This window comes from Pseudorca crassidens, chromosome 6, assembly GCF_039906515.1.
Source record: "Pseudorca crassidens isolate mPseCra1 chromosome 6, mPseCra1.hap1, whole genome shotgun sequence".
Classification (NCBI taxonomy): Eukaryota; Metazoa; Chordata; class Mammalia; order Artiodactyla; family Delphinidae; genus Pseudorca; species Pseudorca crassidens.
The window spans coordinates 133754778-133779089 of NC_090301.1; the positions used below are offsets into that span (position 1 = coordinate 133754778).

General features: G+C 53.8%; 1 long non-coding RNA gene across 1 annotated transcript; it reads right to left on the reverse strand.

The window, feature by feature from the left end:
* Positions 1-7612: 7612 nt before the first annotated feature.
* Positions 7613-16487, reverse strand: LOC137225937 (uncharacterized). The gene is made up of 3 exons (XR_010944098.1): positions 16317-16487; positions 13043-13196; positions 7613-8684 (listed from the first exon to the last, which is right to left on the reverse strand). It is a non-coding gene; the product is annotated as an uncharacterized lncRNA (long non-coding RNA).
* Between the last annotated feature and the right edge of the window lie 7825 nt (positions 16488-24312).

The following is a 24312-nucleotide window of genomic DNA, read 5'->3' on the forward strand; positions in this document are numbered from 1 at the left end:
GTAAGTCAGGCGCATCCCAGGAGTGAAAATAACAGGGTGATTGAGGCAGACGAGAACCATACAGGGAAGAGGTGATCCAGAGCAGAGTGCTTCATGACTGGATAAGGCAGTGGGTATGGTATGGGATGCAAACCCCAGTCCTTCTCCTTATGCTGTGTGATCTTGGGCAGCTTAATTAACCTCTCTGAAGTCTTGTATCCTATCTATGAAATAAGCATTTTTTTTTCCTTGCACATCCTGTGTTATTCTAATAGCTTCAGGTATGCTACCAAGTTTGGTTTGTTTCAGACTTCCCTGGAGGTCCAGTGATTAAGTCTCCGCGTTTCCACTGCAGGGGCCACGGGTTCGATCCCTGGTCAGGGAAGTTCCGCCTGCCACTGCAGTGCGGCCAAAAAAGAAAAGAATACGTACAAAGTTTGGTTTCTTTCAATAATAATTCTCAGTGATGGCAAAAAGGAAGAAAAGGAGAGAGACACATGACTCTAAATTCTATAACCCCTCTGGTCCTTAACTCGAAAGTAGGTACCCAGTGTCTGTTTAGTACGGTAATGACCCCTCCTGCGTGCTACCTGAGCTAGTACAGCATCCTCAGGAGCCGTCTACTTGGGTTCGAATCCCAGCCCCACCGCTGGCTCAGCCGTACGAACTTGAAAAAGTTTCTTAATTTTTCTATACCTTCGTTTTCCTGCTAAATGCTGGCAGCCAGGCCTTTACACCCTAGAGAAGAAATCACAAGAAACTTCTCTGTAGAATCTGAAGGCGAAAGACCCAGAGTTCTGCCAAAGTGCAGCTAATCAGACTGTAGCTCATTGTTCATCTTTTTTCTCTTCTCAGTTCGGGCCACATTTGACAGTCGCACCTGTGACTCTTGGTTTGGCCAGAGATGGAAGAGCCAGTGGTGCTGGTGGGCAGTGTGCCAGCCAATGCCAGGCCGAGCCCCCTAGGGCCCCGCCAGTACGGCGGGGGCTGGACGGCCAAGTGCCCGCGAGGAGAGAGCCTCGAGTGCCCACGCCAGCCCTGGACGGCCGCCACCACCAAGGGAAGAAAGGGGTTGGGCAAACCCTGCAAAGAGCATCTGAGCAAGGTCCAAGGTCCCCGCTTCAAAGCCTCCTCCTGATGCCTCCCGATACGCGTGGCTGGGCCTTGGGGTGTCCCCTCGCCGCTGACAGCATCTGCTCCCAGGCCAAGCAGAGGCCAGCAGCGCAGTGAGAGGCCAGGGGCACTCTGCGACCAAGCATCAGCCTGGTGGAGAAAATGTGATTTCACAACCAGACCCGCAGCCAGGCATCCATGCCCAGCCAGGGTTGGGGCCACTTCGGGCTGGCTGGTCATTGAGTACCTTCCCAGCGTCCTCCTCTGCCCACCACAAAGGCTCTTGGGTTCCGGCCCCAGTCTCAAGTCATTTCTCTACCATGTGGACAGATGGACAGAAGGATGACAGGCTTGCAGCCAGACGAAAATCCTGCCGTCACTTTCTCCACGTTTGTGACCTTAGCAAATGATCTCATGCCTGGTCCTCCGTCTCCTTCTGTAAGACAGTGATCATGTCTTCCTGGCAGGGCTGTTCTGAGCTTCATAAATAGTGCGAGACCGTGACCCGGCGTGCAGCGGGATCTCTCTCCCCGTGGCCATCGCCGCCTAACTCTGTGCCGCAAAGCTGAGCGGCTGAAACAGCAGCCGTTTTATTTGCTTACGGTTTTTGTAGGTCAGCAACTTCGACAGCGCTGATAAGAAGTTCTTCTGCTCCGTGCAGCGTCCGGGGAGGCTCGTTCACCTGCTTGAGTGGGCTTCTGGGCTGAGAGGTCCGGAAAGGCCCTACTCGCGATGCCGAAAGCTCAGCCTCTCTGCGCGCAGGGGCGGAGTCGGATCCCAGAGACAGAGCTTTGTGTGAAGTAGAAAAGAATAGCTTTATTGCTTTGCCAGGCAGAGGGGGACACAGCGGGCTCCTGCACTCCACAACTATGTGTCCCAACCCGGGAGGACTTGATGAGGGGTTCTCTAGCAATAGTTCAGGGGTGGCGTTGCTGACAAGATGAGGGTGTGTGCAGGGTCTCCTGATCTTGAGGAGCTTTTCGGTCCCTTGAATCTCGCCCCAGGTGGTTTCCTGGCCGTTCCCCCCTGATTAGCAACTGTTCAAATCCACCCTTTGGAACCCAGGGAAGGTCATGGAGGCTGGAGTCTTGCCTACGAGAGACGGGGGACAAAAAAAGGCTTCCGTGCCCCAGAGCCCCACAGGGTCCTCCTCGGTTTCACTCACATGGCAGGCAGGTTCCTCGGGGAACCCAGCTCGCGCTGTCAGCTGGGGGCACGTCAGTTCCACACGTGGGATGCTCTACGTGGCTGCTGGATTCCAAGGAGGAACGTTCCAAGATGCAACAGAAGAAGCGGAAGACCTCTTCGGGGCTGGGACTGGACTTGGAAGTTGCAATGTCACTTCTGGTACATTCTGTGGGTCAAAGGTAGCCCCTATCCAAGGGAAGGAGAAATTGACCCAACCTTGCACTGAGGAGAGTGGCAAACACTCTGCAGACAGTTTTATTCCTGCCCCCCTTGACCAGAGGGTCGTTGAGCTCTGTTATAACATGACCTATGAGCAGTGCGTGTTTGCTCATTCCACAGCTGATATTTATTGAGCATTTACTATGCGCCAGGAATGCAATCGCTGAGCAAGGAAACAGTCGCTGCTGCTCCGTGGGAGATTAGATCCTCTCTGGGAAGACAGAGCTTTGAAACCACCAATGACAGTACGGTGTGACGGGACCTGCATAGGAAGCCCCCGAGGACTGTGGCGGGAAAGCCGCCAGAAGCAGGCCGCCTAAGCAAGGCTGCAGGAAGTGGGGGAGTGGGCCAGGTGCAGAGGGACAGGAGGCTGGGGCATAGGTTTTATTGTGATTTTGGTATGGGAAGGCCAACACATTGAAAATAACAGGTTATACTCGCGGATCCCAAGGCAAGGAGCACATCATGTCCCAGGGGCACTGGGTTTGGTCCCGAAGGCCGAGGGAACAGGAGAGAATGTGAACAAGAACCTGGACTGTGGTTTCCATGGGATGGAATGGGCCAGGCAGGCTCCGCAGGCTTAGGATTGGCTAGTTTGAATGATTTTCGTGGGCTCGGGGGCACAGGGGCTGTCCCTGGTTGCCTGGTACCTGGCCCTGGGGTGATCAGGGCAGGGGGATAGTGGCCTGGAGCGTGAGAACCAACAGAGGAGGTGCTGGGGTGGGGACTGGACTGGTTGGCTTGTATCTGAAAAGCACACTCACTTGGTTTACCATCCTTAGGAATTAACCTGAGAGGGGCAGTCCCTCCAGGGCCGGCCAGGCCCCAGATGTCAGAGCATCAGAATACAAGAGATGAAAGACACAGTTTGTACAGACGTACCTGGGCGGGGAGACGGAATTGAAAGAGGACCCGCGTGACCAGAGCGTGGCTGGAGACGCCTGCGTGACCGAGTTGGGGGACTTGGAAGCTGAGAGCAAAGGGGGCCCGCTGACGGGACCTAGACAGGCAGGGGCATGATTGATTAGATTTTAATTTTCCAAAGCCAGCCCTGGCCGACAGGGAGAGAGCAGATGCTGGCAGCGAACTGGGCTGAGAGAGGCTGCAGCCGTCGAAGTGAGGGGGCCGGACGCCCAGGGCTGCTCAGGACCCGCATCACCAAACGCAGGGAGAGGCTGGCAGGGGAGGACCCATGGGGGTGAGGCGGTCGGAGCTGCAAGGGTGCTGCAGAGTTCCTGGACCGAAAGGCAGGATGGCCGTGTGGCCTTCACCTAGCTGGAGGAGCAGCGCTTGAAGTACGGGCAGGAGGGAGAGAGCGGTGGGGCCTCAACGTGGAGATGCCCTGTGGGCATTGCGTGGAGCCCAGAAAAGAGGTCTGGATGGGAGATGCCAAGCTGTGGCCGTTGGCAGTCAGACCAGCCACGCTGTACGTCAGCAGCCGACCACCCACCCATCTAAGATGCTCGTAGTGAAACCGAGAAGGACCCTGTGGGAGACTTGCGCGCCGCGGCAGGGGCGGGAGGGGGGCTAGTCGTTGCTGTGGAGCCGTCTGCGTCGCTGGCATCGTCTTCCCCGCCTGGAGCCCTAGCCCTACCGCAGCCCCCAGCACGGCACATTGCACTTGTGGGTGCCAAGATGCGCTGTGGAAGGAATGAGGCAAACCCAGCCTCGTCCTGCACCCTTGGCTCGGTGCTCCCTGCGCCTCTCCAGACGGGGCCCCTTGGGCAGCTCTGCTCTCGATGACCCAATGGAGATAAGCTGGGGTCTCCTGTGGACACAGGGATGAGGTCGATCTGCTGAGGGCAGGTGTCCCCCGTATCTGGCACAGGGCTGGACTGTGAATGGGGCTCCAGAGACACGTGTGGAATGGATGGAATCGAGTTGAGTTGAGTTGACACAGGGATGCCGCCCCAGGCTGGAGGGTGATGAGAGGCATGTGACCCCCGAACTCCCAGAGGCCTGGATCCACCCAGGCCTGAGGCCAGGGTCCAGCCTGGCAAGGACGAGGGCAGACTCTGCATCTGTTTTTGCTACAGTCGGCAGGTTGGGGGCAGGTCCTCACAAGCTGGGCCCGCAGGGGACTGAGGGCAAGCAGGGAAAGTGGGGGAACCACCTCTCCAGACCCTGAGCTGGTGTCTCGGGCCAGCTGACTGCCCTCGCCCCCGTGGTGAGAACCAAGTGTCCTTGCTCTCCCAGGACAGTCCGGAGTCACTCACCCTCCCGCCGCACACACCCCAGCTGAAACGGTTGCAGATCAGCTCCTGCAGCCCCACCAGCTCCTAGGGCTTCAGGCAAGAGCGGGTCAAGGAGCTATGCACACTCAGCAGCGGGGAGTAGGCGAGCCGTAGCCAAGACACTCGACTCTGAGCACCTCTCCTCCAGCCAGAGAACCGAGGGCTTTCGGAGCTGGGGGAGGGCTCTGAGCTTTGCAACCTACTAAACCCGGGTGTGAATTCCAACTCTGCTCTTCACTTGCTGCTCAACGTGGGGCAAGTCACTTCACCTCTCTGAACCTCAGCTTTCTTATGACAACATGGAACTAGCCCTATACCTCTAAAGGCTATAAGGATGATTAAATCAGAGAAGGTCTAGGAAAAGCCTGGCACAGAAAAGACGCTGGAAATCCCTCTCTGGTCCTTCTTGCCTTCTGATCTCTGTGCATTGGAAGGGACGGGACAAAGGTGGGTACATGGGAGCCGGGAACCCAAGAGGAGCCTTAAGTTGGTCAGCAAGTAAAACCGGTGGGCAGGGTCCTGGGAGTTTGCTGAGAGGGTCCTCCCCTCTTCTGGTCTCTCTTAAAACGGGACTTCCAGTATATAGAATGGATAAACACAAGGTCCCACTGTAGAGCACAGGGAACTATTGATATATTCAATACCCTGTGATAAACCTTAATGGAAAAGAAGATGCAGAAGAATGCGTATATATGTATAACTGACTTTGCTGTACAGCAGAAATTAACACAGCATTGTAAGTCAACTATACTCCAATAAACTAAATAACAAACAAACAAACAAACCCTGGCTTCCAGGGTCAGCTTTCAGGATCTACTTTCTAAGAAGAGCACCAATCCTCCAGCCAAAGGCCAGAGATGGGAAGTGATGAAAGAAAAACTAAGAAGAAATTCAGGTTCATTTCCTGGGAATAAGACAGTGATTGTGAATAAATGAATGAGTGAATAGAGAAACTGAATAAATGAGTGAAGTTAAGAAGAGTTAAAAAAAAAACTGCTGACACGTAAAAGTGTGTGTATGTGAGCTGGGTATGTTATTTCACTTGAGCCTCACAGAAGGTTCTGTGAAGTAGGTACTATTGTCATCTCCACCGTACACTTGCAGAAACTGAGGACACAAAGGTGAAGTGATCTGCCCAAGGGCAACCAATCTGTAAGTGCTGGGCCCAGGGACTGCAAACGCAGACTGCTGACTCCTGAAGGCTGGACCCCTTGAGGAGCATGAATTGAATAGATAGATGGGTGGATGGGTGGATGGGTGGATGGGTGGATGGGTGGATGGGTGGATGGATGGATGGATGGGTGGATGGGTGGATGGATGGGTGGATGGATGGATGGGTGGATGAATGGGTGGATGGGGTGGATGGATGGATTGGTGGGTGGGCGGATGGGTGGATGGGGTGGATGGATGGATAGGTGGGTGGGTGGATGGATGGATGGGTGGATGGGGTGGATGGATGGATAGGTGGGTGGGTGGATGGATGGATGGGTGGATGGGGTGGATGGATGGATGGATGGATGGATGGGTGGATGGATGGGTGGATGGGGTGGATGGATGGATAGGTGGGTGGGCAGATGGATGGATGGGTGGATGGATGGATAGGTGGGTGGGCGGATGGATAGATGGGTGGATGGGGTGGATGGATGGATGGAGCAGATGGATGGATATGTGGGTGGGTGGATGGATGGATGGGGTGGATGGATGGATGGATGGGGTGGATGGATGGAGGGATGGATGGGTGGATGGATGGATGGATCGATGGATGGATGGATGGATGGGTGGATGGATGGGTGGATGGATGGAGGGATGGATCGATGGATGGTTGGATGGGGTGGATGGATGGGTGGATGGATGGATGGATGGATGGATGGATGGATGGATGGATGGATGGATAGATGGATGGGGTGGATGGATGGGGTGGATGGATGGAGGGATGGATGGGGTGGATGGATGGATGGATGGGGTGGATGGATGGATGGGTGGATGGATGGAGGGATGGATGGGTGGATGGATGGATGGATGGATAGGGTGGATGGATGGATGGATGGGTGGATGGATAGATGGATGTAGAATGAAGAAAATAACAAATGGGTAGGTATGGGTGGCTGCAGAAAATGGGCTGATGCCTGAGGCTAATCGCTCATTTGTTGCCGGTGTCTGCCAGGAGGGCAGGGGTCGGGAGTTTGAATGATGATGATAGGTGCCGGGAAAACCATCCTCACTCCACCCCACCCCCCACCCTTTAGGCCTCCTGCTGCTCCTAAAATCCCACAATTCCCAGTTCATTCCTTCAGGGGAAACACTACCCTTATCCAACCCACTTTTAAGCCTCAAATCCCGTGGGAAGGGCCTCTCTGCCATCTGAGCAGCCTGTGGCAGTAACTGCATCAGTTGCCCCCACCCGCCCAGGGAGAGGGCAGTGCTGAGAAGGGGGTGTCGAGGGCACACCCCCCTGAGCCGGGAGGGTGTGGGCATATCCCCTCCCCAGCTCCAAGGAAGGCTGCCATCTCTAGGCTGGCCACATGACTCCCTCCCGAGCAGCGGATCCCCTCCTCCTGGTTGACAGCAGGGAACGGATATAGCCGGCCCTGCTGGGAACCAACCGGGTTGCGGCCCCTCCCCCTGCTCTCAGCTTTTCTGCTGCCAGAGACGGGGTGCCACACTGCGTTATCACAGCAGGAGCCACATGGAAGCTTACCCCTGCTTGGCATCCACTTGGGGCCAGAATGCTTTCCCACCCTGCCTCGTGGGAAAATCCTCCAGGCCAGCCCTGACAGTGGCTTCCAGCTCTCCCTGAAGGGCACCCCCTAGTCCCTGAGGCCCAGTTTCCCCACCTATCAAATAAGGAACATAGCCAGCCAGCCCCATCCATCCGAGTAATCAGTACTTGTTTTTAATGGGAAAAAGGAAACCCAAACTTCACCTAAATTGCTGGTCGTTATTCTAATCACTCTTACTAGTAAAACGAGCTTGATTTTCATAAAACCTTAGGAAGGAGGTCACATTTTCCTTCTTCTGTTTTATAGGTGAGGCAGCGCGGGCACAAAAGGATCAGAGCCTTGACGTGCGAGGGCAGCCTCTTTCTGCACTGGCAGCCTGGCCACCCTCTTGAAGTCCTCCTGCAGGGCCAACTGGGCCCCCTTCACTCTCGCTCTTCTCCCCGTGCCCTTCCTGCCCAGCAGCACCAAAGTCTACTTCTCCCTGACCTCTGGCAAGACCCTCCACTTCCTGCCCCTATATCCCTGCCCAGTGGAGGCTCACTCACTGAGCCCCAGCCTCTGAGGAGGGGTCAGCACACCCCCTCCTTCTGCTGCTGCCACCATCTTCCCTTGGAGATGCTGGGGGATTGGCGCTGTGATCAGGAAAGAGGGTGGATCCAGGTACGGCTAAGTGCCCAAGGAACAGGGCCGAGAGTGAGTGATCCCATAAGAGCACGTAGCTGTATCTCTATACAGGGAGCCAGCTGCTCCGGGGGGCGGGGGTTGGAAATGTCCAGAGCTGCCTCCACAGTGGGAAGTTGTGAAGACGTGCCCGTGCATTGGCCCTAGAAGCTCAAAGGAGCATGGTTTCCCTCCAGAAGAAACGCCAAGTTTCATTTAATCATCGTGGAGTTCAGTGTCAAAGGAGACTGCATGTGATTTGATGTTTTTATTTCTTGAAGTCTTGCTTTAAATTGTATTCCTTTCTTGTTTGTGTGTCTCAGGATGATTAGTAATAAATTATGCAGTTATTTTAACTGTGTTGTAAAAAATTCTTTTTTCATTGTTTTAATATTGTGTCTTGTGAACATTGTTGAAAGTCTGTTGTTTCTGTTGATGATGGTTGGGGGACATAGAACCCCGGGCCTCTGCAGGCAAATTCAGGAACCAGCTTTCCTGGGTGCAGGTCCAATGCTCAGCAGGAAACGCCAGGCCTAAAAATCCAGGCTTGCAAATCCAGATCTGCACAGAGCTGCAGGGAATAAAGAGAAACTAAAACTAAGAAACTAAAAGAGGCACCAGGGGGCCTGGGAGTCCTGGAAGGAAGGAGGGAGAGAGGAAGCCGCTGAGACTGCGCTGAAAGGGACAGCGCTTGGGGAGGCTTTCCGGGGGCAGGTAGGCTTTGCATGGCCAGCTTGGAGTGAGACAGCCTGGGACCTGGGACCTGGGACCCTTTGCTGCAGTGCCTGCACCTGGACAAACGTCTCCTGGAGCAACAGATACAAAGAAACTATAAGGGACTAAAAATAAATGTGTGCATGTGCAGTCAGAGCAAATTCTGGACAACAAGATACAAAAAGACCAAAAACCCAACTGCCACTTCTGAGGAGCCAGGGGGAAAAGCAGGGTACTGCGCATGCCCCCTGCACGCACCAACAAAGGGGCGGGCAGAGCACCTAAGCCACCCACCCCTGGCCTGTCCCCAGGACACACCCCTACCTTCACCCCATATAAGAAACAAGCTCGCCCCAACCCCCTCAGGGAGCGAGCTAGCAAGGGAAACCATTGTTTGTTCTCGCTCCCCCCTGCTGCAGCAGGGCCCCAATAAAGCCTTGCCTGAACTTCTTGTCTGGCCTCTAGTCAATTTCTATTGATTAAGGAGGTCAAGAACCCTGGTCGGTAGCAGGAGGAGAGGCATCCCACATGCCGGGGACACAGGAGGGAAGATGTGAGGGTCAGACTGCGCTCAGTGGAGGAACATTCAGAGTCCACCCAGGCCAGGAGATCAGGCACATCCCAGGGGATGCTGAGCTTGTTGAGACACCCAAAGCACAGGCCGTAAAAAAAGAATGACCAATTTAACTTCATTACAATGAAAAATTTGTCTATCAAAAAAATGACGGTTTTAAAAGTGAGCAGATAAGCCACAAACTAAGAGAGATATGTGTAATGCCCATGTCGGCCAAAGGATTGGTATCTAAGTACTCTCCAGAATGCTTACGGGGCTTCCCTGGTGGCGCAGTGGTTGAGAATCCGCCTGCCAATGCAGGGGACACGGGTTCGAGCCCCGGTCCGGGAAGATCCCACATGCCGCGGAGCAACTAAGCACGCAAGCCACAACTGCTGAGCCCATGTGCCACAACTACTGAAGCCTGTGCACCTAGAGCCCGTGCTCCACAACAACAGGAGCCACTGTAGTGAGAAGCCCGCGCACCGCAACAAAGAGCAGCCCCCGCTCGCCACAACTAGAGAAAGCCCACGCGCAGCAACAAAGACCCAATGCAGCCAAAAATAAAGAAAGAAAGAAAAAGAATACTTACAAATACATTGGAGGAAAACAGACTACCCAAGAGAAAAATGTGCAAGTGATAGGAAAGAGCAATTTGGAGAAAAGAAAACCTGAATGGCCAATAAACATATGAAAAGGCATTCAATTTCATTACTAATCATGCTATACTATGATTACAATTAAATAAATCAATTAAAACTATAGTAAGATACCATTTCTCAAAAAAGAAAAAGTCTGACACTAGTAAGTGTTGGTGAGGATGTAGAGAACCAGGAACCCACACCTTGCTGTGTCTCACCTCTGAGGGCAATCTGGCAACGCCCAGTGCAGTTTGTTGAAGATGCCCAGGCCCCCAGCACAGTAGCTCTGCCCCTGAGTACAAGAGGTGGTTTCTAAGAATGGCTGAAAATTGCTTGACACGCCTACCCAAAGGTGGGGTCTAGGCTCTGTCCCCTGGAATCCGGGTGGGTCTGGGGCTACTGCAGTCAATGACTTCAGTGGAAGTGAGGCTGGGTGACATAAGAGGCCACAGGGCTTCTGCCTTGCTGGCCATGACACTCACTCCTGGAGACCTGGGCCACCAGATAAGAAGTCTGAGGACCCTAAGACCTCCACGCTGGAGAAACCAGAGAGAGATGCTCAGTCTTCCAGCCGTTCCCACCAAACCACTGTCCAGGTCAACGCAGAGGGATCCCATCGGGTGACCCCAGTCAGTGCCATGTTAACCGGAAGCCCCTCCCAGCTGAGCCCTGCCCCGAATTCCTGACACACAGTCTCATGAGGTCAGATGAAATGGTTGCTGTTACAAAGCTGCTACGTTTGGGGGTAGTTTGTTTTGCAGCCACAGATAACTGGAACCATATCCAATGGAAATCTATGCACGTGTGCACCAAAGGATATGCACAAGGATGTTTAGGATATCACAGTTTGTAAAAGCAAACCGTTGGAAACAATCCGAATCTTTATAAGAAAAAAATAGATTTTCCAAATCATGGTCTATTCGTCCAATGGCATGAATACCCTTCAGCAGTGGGGAGGGTGCGCTGGAGCCACGTGTGTCGACGTGGACCCTCTCAAAACAGCACTGGGCGCAAAAGCAAGTTGCAGAAGGATGTGGACAGCTTGGTAGCATTTATATAAAGCTTGAGGTTATGCAAAACAGTACAATATTTTGTTGACGGATACTTATCTCTAGAGCAAAAATACAACCACATGCAAGGGAATGAAAAGCAACAAATTCATTATGGTGGAGATGGGATGGGGAGGGTTCCACAGGGAGCTTCCAGATTCCCTGTTGTTTTGTTTCTTTAAAGAAAATCTGAAATAAATAGGAAAATATGTTCACCTCTGACAAAGCTGAGAAGTGGGTCCCGCAGGCGCAGTCTATAGGAACTGCTGAGATCTTGGCACCAGGCTGTGCCCCCTCACCCCTGGGCTGGGCTGGCTTTAACCCTTTAATTCCCAGGTGGCAGAGGTGTCTGGGGGAGGGCCCTGGTGGAGGGCGCAGATCGTCTGAGGGCTCAGGAGAGCCGCTCATTTCCCAGCCTGACTGAACATATGGAGAGTTTAGGGCCTTAACAACCGGACCATCCCAGCTGAATACAAGCCTGGGGTCCATGGGTGTTAATTACATGCATGACATGGTTCTCGACTTTTCTGCCTGTTTGAAATGCTTCCTACTTCTGGTGAAAGGCAGGAAGGGTGCTGACTGTAACGGGAGGAGAGGAGAGGGGAGACAGAGCCCCTGGCCACGGCGGGAGGGGGAACGTGACCGGAGGTAGCCGTGCTCCTTCCTCACCAGCCCCAGCCCCCAGCCCCGGCCCCTTACGGCCACACGCCTGCACAGGACTTCACTTCTTTCATTTGTTTCTCAAATGCCAGGTCCCTCCTGAGTGGCCAGCCCGGGGACACAGGAAGGAAGGAAGAATGTCCCTGTTCTCAATCGCTCCCAGTGCAGCTGGGGGACACACCTGTGGGTGGAGTACTGGGTCCGGGAATAGGGACACCTGGACAGACCGACAAAGAGCCCGTAGGGGGAACTGGGTGAAGACGGGGCAGAGGCTGAGTAGCCCACGGAAGGGCGTCCACAAGAGGCCTGTCCAGGACACCTGCCTTCTTAAAGATGCCCAAGCGGGCAGCCATGGATTCTGGTTGGTCAGCCAGGGACCCGCAAGTCATTTCTCCTGCTTCTGAATGCCAGGGGGCCCTGGATGTCCCCCAGGGGCCTGGGCGCAGTGTGCAGCTCTGCTCTGAGGCAAGTGGGGAGGTCACCTTGGGGAGGGCGCTGCTTACGGCTGACACAGTGGTACAGGATGCCTGCTACCTGCCTGAGCCACACCTGGCAGGGTGCAGGCCGGGAGGGAGGAGTCCAGCTCCGTGCAGCCCGGGAGCTGTGGTCACCACTCAGCGGCCACCGAATGCTCATGATGTCAAGGCCTAGAGGTCTGGAAAGGCCTTTGGGGTCACCCGATCATCTCTGCTCAGCCCTGCAGTAGGGTCTGTAGCGCCGCAGCAGTGGGCTGTGAGCACAGACCTCTCCACATTGGCCCAGCCTCAAACCAGGAGGCTGGCTCCCCTGAGGGCAGCGGGGTCCTCACCTGGAGCTTGGAGAGTGTCAGACAGAGGAGGAGACAGAGGCGGAGGAAGCTGCATTTCCTCCCTCCCGACCCTGGATATCCTGGATTTGGTCCAGATGAATTCACAGATGCATTTCTGTCCCCATTAGACCTCGTCACTTCTAACCCCCCATGCACACGTGCGTGCGTGCACACGCTCACACACACACACACACACACACACACACCCTGGCCTCCCTGCTTTCTTGCTGAGTCCTGGCCGGTCAGGCTCCTGGACTGTCTTCTTATTTCATTTTGTTTTTCAGCATTCTTGTTCTTCAGGTACGGAGACCTGAGTTTAATTGTAATCCCCGGTAAAACACATAGAGATTCTGTCTTGCTTTGTTTTATCTTATTCTCCCTTTTATCCTCTGCCCCTCTTGTCCCCCCCTTGCACCCTACAGGCTCTGACCTCTGTACGTTTTATGTACAGCCTTGAATATGCCTGAAACGTAAAATGTGTAGTGAAATTTTACGTGTACTTACGTGTTGTCAATAGACACAAACGGTATAATGCAGTGGCTCTCAAAGTACGGTCCAGGGATGCAGGAGGTTGACACTGTTTTCAGGGTTATACTATGATGTTCTTGGCCTTTTTCATCTCGTTCTCTCCTGAATGTCCAATGGAGTTTTCCAGAGCCTACAGGATGTGTTATATCACGACAGAATGAATCTGTCTTTCATTCAGCCAGATGTTCAAAAGATTTGCAAAAACGTTAAACAATGCTGCTTCTCACTGTATTTTTTATTTTGGAAAAATAAAACTTTTTAAATAAAATATGTTACATATGTTGACATGTAATAGATTTGTTTTTTAACGAATTCATAAATTGTTTTAAATGTTTAGTTTCTAATATGATAAATACAGATAGGGGTCTTCAATAATTTTTAAGAGTATCTGAGATGAAAGTTTGAGAATCTCTGGTATAGTGTGATCAGTTTTCTTCTCTTTCTGCTCTTTTGCGCTCGGCATACGACTCAAGGCCCCTCCCTGTGCTATAAATACAACTCTTTCATTGCTCCAAACGCCGCGTCCATTTGCATGGTACCCACCCCCTCAGAATGCACACCTGGGTCACTGGCGACTTCTAGCTACTGTAACCAATGCCTCTGTGAATCATCGCTCGGGGCCCTGTTTGAAGAATTTTCTCGGATGCATAACCAGGAGTGGAGTTCTGGGCCAAAAAAGCATGTGCATATTTAATTAAAACAAAGAATATTTTCCAGACTGGTTATACCTGTTCACATCCTGCACTCAGCGGTGCAGAGTCCTCATCTCCCCACATACCTGTTAACACCTGGCATCCATTCCTCACGCTTCTAATCTGCCATTCTGATGGGCATGAATGATGACACCTTGTGTTGATTTGCATCTCACTCATTATTGGTGAGCTGGAACATCTCTTCACATCTGCTTTAGTCATTTGGGAATCCTCTACTGAGGACTGCCTATTCAAAGCCATTGCCCATTGTTCTGTTGGGTTTTCTGTCTTTATCCTGTTGATCTAGAATTCTCCTCTCACTGCTGTGGCCTCTCCCGTTGCGGAGCACAGGCTCCGGACGCACAGGCTCAGCGGCCATGGCTCACGGGCCTACCCACTCTGCGGCATGTGGGATCTTCCCAGACCGGGGCACGAACCCGCGTCCCCTGCATCGGCAGGCGGACTCTCAACCACTTGCGCCACCAGGGAAGCCCCTAGCAACAGGTTTTATTGAGATTTTGCTATGTGTCATTCCATTTGTGAATATATAATGTTTCTTGATTTTTCAAATTAAAAAAATTTCCTTTAGTAGAGAGGCTATTCTCTTCAAGAAAGTCTCATTCATTTTTTGTTAGGGTAAGTCCAGCTAGTTCATGGTTCCTATGATACTGTGAATAGTTGCTTATTTTGATTCTGTGTTGGTCATATCTTCCACAAATGACTGTCTTGTCTGTTCCCTCTTAACCCTTATATTTCACATACCTTTCCTTGTCTTATAGCTTTGGCCTGTAATACTATGTTAATAATAATTTTTTTAAAAAAACAGTACTGATAGTATGAGTAGAATTGCCTTGCTCTAAATCTTAATGAAAATGAGCCTAAAATTTCTGCATTAATTATGGTTTTGCTGTAGGTTTTGGTACACAGCCTTTATCAAGTTAAGGAAATTTCCTTCTATTCTTGGTTTTCTAAGAGGCTTTTAATCAGAAATAGATGTCAGCATTTCTTGAGTGCTATGGAAATAATGAAATGATTTTATTCTTTCATTCATGACTGGGAAGAATTGCATCATTAGATTTTTCTGATACTTAATCATCCTTGCATTCCAGAATAAACCCTATGTCCACGACTCATAAATGAAATAAACCTATAATTTCCTGTACTGTCCCAAACATGTTTCAGAATCCAGGTTATATTAACCAGGCTTATTAAATGGATTGGCATCTTTCCTGTTTTGTCTAATTCTGGAACAGACTTTGTAAGAGAACACTTAACCTGTTCCTTGAAATTTTAACAAAACTCACCTACAAGACTGAATAGACCTAGACTTTTTTGGTAAAAAGATCAGTGATTATCATTTCAATTTTTTAAATAACTATTGACCCATTCAAGCTTTTTACTTCTTCTTGACTTTATTCATTGCTTTGTGTTTTCCAGGAATTTATTCATTTTGCTCAGGTTTATCAATTTACTATCATCTGGTTATTCTTATTACTATATTCATAGAATATCATTTTTGTAGTTATTATTATTTTTTATTATACATTGTATTTGCATGCTTATTCTATTTGCCTTGATTAGTCATATTAATTTATTCAAAGAAGCAATTTTTGGTGTTCAGTAGTCCATCCTTTTTTGCTCTCTATGTCTTTGATTTTAAAATGTTATTATTTCATCCCTCCTTTCTTCTGTTTTGCTTTACTGCTGGAGTTGAATGCTTACCTCGTTTGTTTCATTATTTCTTGTTTCTGATAAATGTATCTAATGCTATATATTTTTCTGTGAGTACTTTTTTTAGCTATATCTTAAAATTTGGATACAGAGCATCTTTAAGGTCATTCAGGTCTAATTGTTTTATAATTCCTCCTGGTGATTTCCTCTTTGATCCAGGTGTAATTGACCAAGATGCTGTCTAGTCCCCAGACGCACAGAATGTTTGCGCTGATCCTACAGTCCCTCATTTATGATTTTATTGCGTGGTAGTCAGAGAACATAGTGGGTGTGAAGTGGGTCGTGTTAAGTGCATGGGGGCTTCCTTTGAGGCCCAGCACAAGGACGATTTTTGTGACCGCTCCAGGGGTGCTTGGATAACCTTGACATTCTTGTGCAACATTTACACGCCTATGGAAATCTGAGTTTATCAATGGTGTCTATCTATATCATTTTGGGCCCACTTGATCAATCAGTTTCTGAGAAGTATGTGTTGAAACTGACAACTCCAATTGTGGGTTTACTAAAGCAATCTTTCTCACACAAAAATCCAACGACTTCACTCCCAGTGCTTTTAGGAAAGAAAAAACAACGAAGAGAAAAAACAGGCAACCCTCAGCTAGGCTTGTGTTAGAGCTCTCTCTGCCTAGGCCTGACTCACCACCTGCATCACGTTCACCCCTCTCAGCAGCCTGTCCCCGACACACACCCTGAGCTCTGTCACTGTGAACTCCCCGCTGTGCACAAACATGAGGGACACCTTCCTGTCCCTGTGTTCGCGCCCCATGACCCCTCCCCCTGGAATTCTCCGCCGAGGCTTACCTAGCTCCTCACAAATACCCACTCACCCTTCAAGCTCTAGTTCTCTGACCTCACGCGCCACCACGTCCCCGTGGACGCCCGGACTGCAGCCAGGTCTTGCCGCCTCCAGCCCCCGCCTCGGGGCCTCTGCTCAGGCGGCTCTTCCTGCTTGGAAGGCGCTTCTCCAGATGCTCCTATCTCCGCCACTCCTTCGGGATCCAGCCCCACCTCCCCTTCTCTTAAAAACAATTCCTCCCCCGCTTGGCCGGCCTTCTTCAGAAACATCCTGCCAACACTTAGCGGGCGTCCGCATGAGCTGTGCTTGTGCTTGACCCCAGATTCAGGGATGGCTGAGACCCCAGGCCCTTCCCCGGAGGAATTTACATTCTAGAACCCAGGATGGCCAACTCCAGTGCAGACGGGGTCCGGGCAGGCACTAGAAAACCGTGAGCAGCTGGCCGCGGACTGTGAGACCCTGTCCTCTCTAGAGGGCACTGCTGGGACTCGGCCCCAACCCCCCCCCCAGTGTTTGGGAATGTGGGCCCCGAGTTAGCCCAGCGCCCAGTCTTTCCAGAGAAGACATACAGTTTCAAAACAGTGGCAACTAATTCAAATGTTTCTGAAACACGGTGCTGGGCAAACAGCCTACGGGCCAGGTGTGGCCTGTGGCTGCCCGGCCTCCAGCCTGAAGAGAGGGCAGCTAACCCAGCCCGAGGGGAGGTTCCCAGGGAAGAAGGTACTTGAGCCGAGGGAGAGCTGGGAGCTGAGCGAGAGGAACCAGTAGCCAAGAGCAGGGAAGAATGTCCCAGGAGGAGGACGAGAGTGCAGATAATGGCCACGGTTGTCGGGTCGGCACAGCACCGCACCCCACCGGCCCAGGTGCGCCTCCCAAGGCTCCTCCCCGGCCTCTCCCACCTCCAGCCGCGGCCCCGCCCCCTCCCCAGGAATGATAAAGGGGCGGAGGAACCAGTGCCCCTGTGGGCGTGGCCTGGAGCCCCGGTAGGTAGCCGGATGCAGGTGCCCAGGTGTGAGGCCTGGTGGGTGGAGATGGAGCTGCGGGGGCCGTGATGGGTGGGGACGGGCCTGCAGTTCCCAGGCACCCCCTTCACGGACCCAGGACATCTGTCCTGAGAGCGGACCAGGAGACAGGTGCACCGAGGTTCAAAGAAGGGCGTGCCCTGGACAGCACCCTCCCCAGGTGGCCCCGCTCCAGCGGGTGTGTGCCGGCAGGGTTGTTTAATGGAGCTCTCTGTTTTCCGGGGGGTGGGGAATCGTTGCAAACCTTTGTGCCAGAGTGGATAGAAGCGGGACCCCAGGTTGGCCTGGCTCAGGGCCCCAGAGGTGAGAACAGGTACGAATGGACTCTGACACTGGTGCCCCCGCTGCCAGGGCCTGGGGGTCCATGCAGACGCTCCATCAGTGTCTGGGTGTTAGGGTGGCCCTGGGGGCCTGAAAGGAGCTTCAGAGAAAAGTACAGAGCGGAGATGGCAGGAAGCTGTGTCTTGAGAGGTAAGAAAGTCTTTGCCAGAGTGACAGGGAGAAGGCCTCCCGGGCAATGGCGGCAGCTTGGTGAAAGCACAGAGGTGTGGACATCCTGGGGTATCAGCCAGTGTCGGCTGGCTCTCTGCTGGGACCACAAAGTCCAAGGGGACGGGGACAGAGGACCTCGGAGACCTCGGAGAACGTCGTGGAGACTCCATCCTGCGGGCGGTGGGGACCGCTGGCAGCTTCCAGCCTCAGAAAGGCCACATGGGCAGTGGAGGTGTGAGGCCAGCCCGAAGCTGGAACCGTGTGATCAGTGAGGTCTGCTGGCCTCGGCGGTGAGAGGAGCCTGGCCTGGGCGTGTTAACAGCCACCTCAGCTGCCCAGAGCGTCTGACAGCTGCCAAGAGCCCTTTCTCCCCAGAAGGCAGACCTGACACCACAGAGAGCAAGGCTGGCCCTAAGCTTCCCCCCAGGAAGCCCCTGAGCAATGGTGCATGCAGTCAGACCCTCCCGACGCCCTTTGGAGCCTCGGCTCTCTCTGCCATGGTCCAGGAGCCGGGGCCGTGGGAAGTCCAGGACTCCCAGAGGAGCCAGTCCCTGCCGCAGCCACGTGATGCTGTGGGATGGGGGCGGAGATGAGGCGGGATAAGCTGACACTGAGGTCTAGCTCTCCCTCAGGGGCGGTGTGACCCTGGCCAGGTTGCTTAACCTCTCCGGACTGTGTTTTCGTCTGTAACTGACTACACGTCAGGCACTGTGTTAAGTCACTTCATGCTAATTCCAGCCAATCCTCACCACGTCTCATTTCATAGATGGGGGAACTGAGCTCTGGGGAGCTTAGAGGTTTCTGTCCCTTAGAACTCAGAGTCACCAGAATCCAACTCCACCTGAGGCCAAGTTGCATACTCACAGGTCTAACAGCCGTGACTCCGTTGGTTCTCCTGGGCCTGGCGAGGGCAGGAGCGCGCTCCTGGGAGACCCTAACCTCCACCTCCCATCACCCGCCATCGCCACTGCACCTCTGCCTGGGAGGCTGTCACTCACAAGGAATGCCCCTGTCCCCAGTTAATTTTCCTATCACCTTGAATCCAACTGGCTTCAGGCAGGAGACTCCCCCCCAAATTCCTGAAATTCCAGAAAGTTTCAGATAAACCTCCTACAAAAGAACACAGCATCTGCACCACATGACCTGGGGCAGGTCACATAGCCTCTGCAAGTGTGGACACAGAGAGGCAGGTGGGCTCAGAAAGCTTCCCAAGCAGAAAAAGCCCCTGCCCCACCCCGGGGGCTCGGCTGTTTCAGCTGGCGTGAGACGGACGGCCCTGTGGGGCAGGTGCATGCACGCGCGTGAGGACAAGGTGGAGGCTCACGTGTGCACACGGGCAGGCACTGGGGTGCACACACTCTAACACATCGCATTTGCAGGCGCACAGTAAATACACACACGCACATTGCATTTGCAGGTGCACAGTAAATACACACACACATCGCATTTGTAGGTGCACAGTGAATACACACACACGCACATCACATTTTAGGTGCACGGTAAATACACACACGCACATTGCCTTTGCTGGTGCACAGTAAATACACACACACATCGCATTTGCAGGTGCACAGTAAATACATGCACATCACATTTGTAGGTGCACGGTAAATACACACACGCACATTGCCTTTGCTGGTGCACAGTAAATACACACACACATCGCATTTGTAGGTGCACAGTGAATACACACACACGCACATCACATTTTAGGTGCACGGTAAATACACACACGCACTCCAGGTGAGGCCTCTGGAGGGCGGGGCAGTTGGGAGGGAGTTTTTTCCACACAGCCCCGCCCAAGGCCCCTAAGCCTCTATTTAGCCCTTGAGGCCACCTTGGTCAGCGTGTCAGTGGACGGGGCTCCGGTGCCCCCGCCCCCAGCAACGCACAATATTTCCGGGGACAGTGAGTTTGGGGTCCGGCCCGCACCCTGTTCCCTCCCCAGCCACAGCACACACGATCCTCACCGAGCATCCCTCCAAGAGCCCCCTTCCCTCAACACACCCAGGGGGCTTCTCTGCTCTGCGTCCCTGCGGCCCCACCCTCACACCCTCCCCAAGAGACTCGTGCTCACATGTGCGCACTCACCGTCACACGCACACGCACTCACTCGCAGGCTAGCGGATTTCCACCTGCTCTATCAGACCCAGGGTGTGAGGCTGGGACCTCTGCTTAGTCTATCGGGGAGTTGGGGGCTGGCAGCTAGAACATTTTTCTCACATTCATCAGGCCTCAGGTTCAGAGCCGTCCTGCAGGAAGCCTCATCAAGATGGAATTTAAGAGGCTTTTTTGTTTGTACTGCCTTCTGCGAATGGCAGGTGACAGGGTTTTCAGCTGATGGCAGTGGAAGCTTCCCTTTTAAGGTAAGTTGGTTTTGGGGGTTTGGTTTGGTTTGGTTTTTAGTAGGTTAATCTACAGAAAGAGGTCACATAGATAATGGTGGAGGAAGTTCCAGAAAATGGCAAGATTTAACGCAAGCACCACCTCCTCCAAAACAACCTCCTTGACTCCCCCCCCTTTGGGGCACCCCACATTCTGGGGCCTGCCTGCATTGTCATGGTAACCATGTGTTTACATGTCTGCGTCCCCTGCGGACCCTGAGCTCCCAAGCCAAGGATGTATCCCTTGAACCTGTCCTGCGCCAGGAGCCTTGACTCTGCCAGGTCCTGCGAAGCCCGTGGGGCGATGCTTCTAACACCAGATGCTGGGGTCTGCCTGGTCTGGCACCCCATCCACACCCTCCCACAGCAAAGACGCTAGGTTCTGCCATCTTTGGACGCAGGCCCGGATCAGCTCCCGGTCCAGAGGCACGACATGGCCCAGCCTGACCTTCTCTCTTCCTGGAAAGCCCGGACCTGTCTCCTGAGGCCTGACCCGAGTTCCCCGCAGCCTGCCACACCCTCCACTGCGATGGTCCCCACCTCTGCACCCCTAAACCCGCCCTCTTCTCCCCAAATCTGCCACTGGCCTCCCTCCTTCCCACACCAGCACCACTGCTCAGCCCCAGCCCCACCCCAGTGCCCCCTAGAAAGCTCAGGGGCATGTCCGTCTGTCCCTCCCTTGGCCTCCCCTTCCGGTGGGTAGAGCTCACACCTGTGGCTCGTACAGCACCCCCCAAACTTCCTGAAACGTCACCCGGCCTTGGAGCAGCTCTGCCCACTGGCAGCCTCTCTGCCCTCAAGACCCTCCCCGCACAGTTCAGGCGGCACCCCTCCCTCTTTAGCCCGCCATGGCTCCCAATCCTTCCCAGAGAAGAGCGGGGAGGAGACCACCGTTTCTTGAGCCCCTTCCGGGAGCTCTGAACAGCGCGGGTTTCTACACGCAGCCCCTCGTTTCCTCTTCATCAGAGCCTATCATCACCCCCATTTTACAGATGAGCAAACCGAGGCCCAGAGAAGCCAGTTCCTACAGGCGCTACGTGGAGGAAAGACAGTCCATATGGAGAGAATCATGTAGGAAAGGGCACAGGGCATGAGGTGTCTTGTGTACTGGGGAAAGGTCAGGTGTGACCAGAACTGGGGTCAGTGCCCAGCAGGGGTGAGGCCAGGAGGGAGGCCCAAGAAACTGGCCCTGGACCCCCAGGAGGGGGCTTTCTGTGCAGAGGGCATCGTGGGAAGACTGGACGGCGTGGGAGGGGGACGGGCAGATGCGGGCAGCGGGGCGGCCGGAGGAGGAAGCCCTGCATCTCAGTAGAGTTAGGGGGCCGTGTGAGGGGCCATGGGGGAGGCCAAGCGCTGGGACGTGTCCGTCTCCCTTTCTCCTCCTGCCCCCTTGGTGCTGCTGACGCACTGCGTGGGGATTTATCTGAGTTTCATCTCTCTTAACCCCAGCCCCGACCTACACACCAAACCGTGAATTCCAGGAGGGCAGGGACAGTCTCCAGCGCCTGGCACCATGGCTCAACACACAAATGAAGGGTGAATGTTCATTTATCCGTGAATGAAGAGATCAGTGAATTTTTGCCCTACTTGTATTTGGGAAAACAGGAAGTCCATTTGTTTGTTTGTTTGTTACTTTTTTTTTTATTTTATTTTAGTTTTTACATTTTTATTGGAGTACAGTTGGTTTACAGTGCTGTGTTAGCTTCAGGTGCACAGCAAAGTGAATCAGTTACACATGTACATATATCCACTCTTTCTTTAGTTTCTTTTCCCATGTAGGCCATTACTGAGTGTTGAGTAGAGTTCCCTGGGCTGTACAGTAGGTCCTTCTTGGTAACCTATTTTGTATTCAGTAGTGTGTATCTGTTAATTGGGAAGTCCATTTGTGGTGGAAGAAAAACAGGTCCACTTGGGGCCCATTGAGCCCCCTGCCGCCTTCCCCACCCCACAGGTGATGAAGGCCGACAGAAAGGGCATTTGAACTGGCAGAGCCATTTGACTTTCTTTTTCCTCCTCTGAGGCTCCTCCCTCCCCAGCCGGACCTGGAAGGGTCAGGCGTGCGGCACACACTCCTCGGACGACCGCACCCCACTGCTGACCCCTGGCCGAATCCCCTCCTCCTTGACCTGCAGTTTCCAGGGGTGACACTTCCCCTGGACACACCAGGGAGGTAGGGACCTCTGTGCTCTTGTCCAGTTCATCATCCTGTTTTCTTCGGGGATGGTCAGCCTTCAGAGCCCCGCAGACCTGCCCGCCCGCCTCTGACACTGCCGTCTGACCGCGAACAGGGCTGGAGGTGGGGGGCTTGTCCCCAGTCTCGGGTCTGTGGCCCCCAGGGCCCAGCACAGCCCCTGACACGTGGTAGGTAGGCAACAAATAGTTCCCAATGAATGAATGAATGAATGAAGTCACCCTGACCGGCTTGCTGTCACAGTCGTTTAGAGCAGCTTGGCATAGAGCTTCCACTGCCAGGTAATAACAATGGCATTCGAAAGAATCATTATAATAGTGACCCCAAAATGATAAGCCCGTGTCATCGTCCATTGCTGCGGTGCCTTTTCACGAGCCCCTCTGAACTGGCAGCGACTCTTTCAGTTGCACGCCCGGCAGAACCCACAGCTGGGAGCCCACCGCTCCAAGGGGCGCTGTCAGCCAGGGCGGGAAAGCAGGGTGTCCCGTGGCCCGGTCCAGCTTCATGTCACCCGGAGGAACCTCTGATCCAGGATGTGGCTGGCAGTGGGGATGGGCGGCGGGGTAGTGAGGCCTCTGGGGAGATGTGGCCTCACCTAAGGGTGGGGCCGAAAGATTGCTCAGTCGGCGACATAAAAGCCTGGTGCTCCGAGCGTTCATTCCCTGGCTGGCTGGTGGTGGGCACTCCCTAAGGCATCCCATTGTTTCCTTTGTAAAAACACCAGGCCAAACAATGTCTCCCAGATCCTGTTCCTGGGCCTGTTGACCAGCGGTGTGGAGAGCAGGGACTCCGCAGGGGGCTGGCTCTGGTCCCACCCGTGGGGCCTGGCGGACCACGCTGCCAGGACCCCAGACTGGCCCAGCCTCCCAGCTCACAGAGTCCAGCTCTGCCCAGCACGCAGGTCATCATTTGGGGCCTCTCGGCCTCCTGGGAGACCCCAAGCTCCCTAAGGCAGGGCCAGGGTCTCTTCCGGGGGCTCTGTGTGCCCACAGCATCCCACCCTCACTGAGAGAGGGAGACAAGGGGAATTTCATGGTCCCCTGGCCCCAGGGGGCTGGGAGGATGCTGAGGGTGGGGGAGGATTTAATGACCATGGCTGGTCCTCTCCTGGACATGCTTCCAGGTGCTAACCTGGGGCTGGGGGTGTGAGATGTTGGGGGGTCGTGCTTGGCTGGAGGGGGCCCAGCACAGTCCAGTGGGAAGGGCAGGGAGCCCGCAGAGGGGCGGGCCCGCAGCGCCCCTGGAAGAAAGGCTGGACCAGTCCGCTCTGAGGGCTGAGCTGGTGGCTGAAGGAGGGGAAGGCCAGGAGTTGCCCTTGGGGTGGGGATGGGGGCGTCCTTGTAAGCAGAGGGAGGGGGTGGGAGCCTCGCAGAGAAAGGGAAAGAGAGAGCGCAACGGAGGCGTGACCCCTGCCCAGGAGGAAGAATGACGGGGGGAGAGGGGTAGAGGTGAGCACAGCGCCCCGTCAGCAGCCGACTGCACGTCTGCACAGTCACCCCTTTCTTGCAGACACTGGCTGCACCTCTGTCCTCACAACCAAATGGCCCGGCCAGCCTGCACCCACCCCCATCCCCTGGACTCACTGACTTACTCGGCACCCGGGGGCGTGTGGCCCGGCAGGCGGGCTTCTGCCCTGGCTTTCAGGGTTCTCGTCCTTACTAACACCCAGCGGTTTGGAAACCACGTGCATGTCCCAGAACTCACATCAGCCTCTGAGCAGCTGTGCACTTGATACCTCGTGCTGCAGTCTGCAAGCTCCGCGGGGTGGAGGACCTTGTTTTCAGCTACTTCCCAGGCCTACCACGTAGTCAGTACTTGATAAACACGTTCAGGAGTGAACGAATGAGTGAGCGATAGAAATAGCTAATTATCACTTACCGCACACAGGGTGCTGTTCCGGCCGCTCCTCCTGTATCGTCTCATTCCATCTTCACAGCC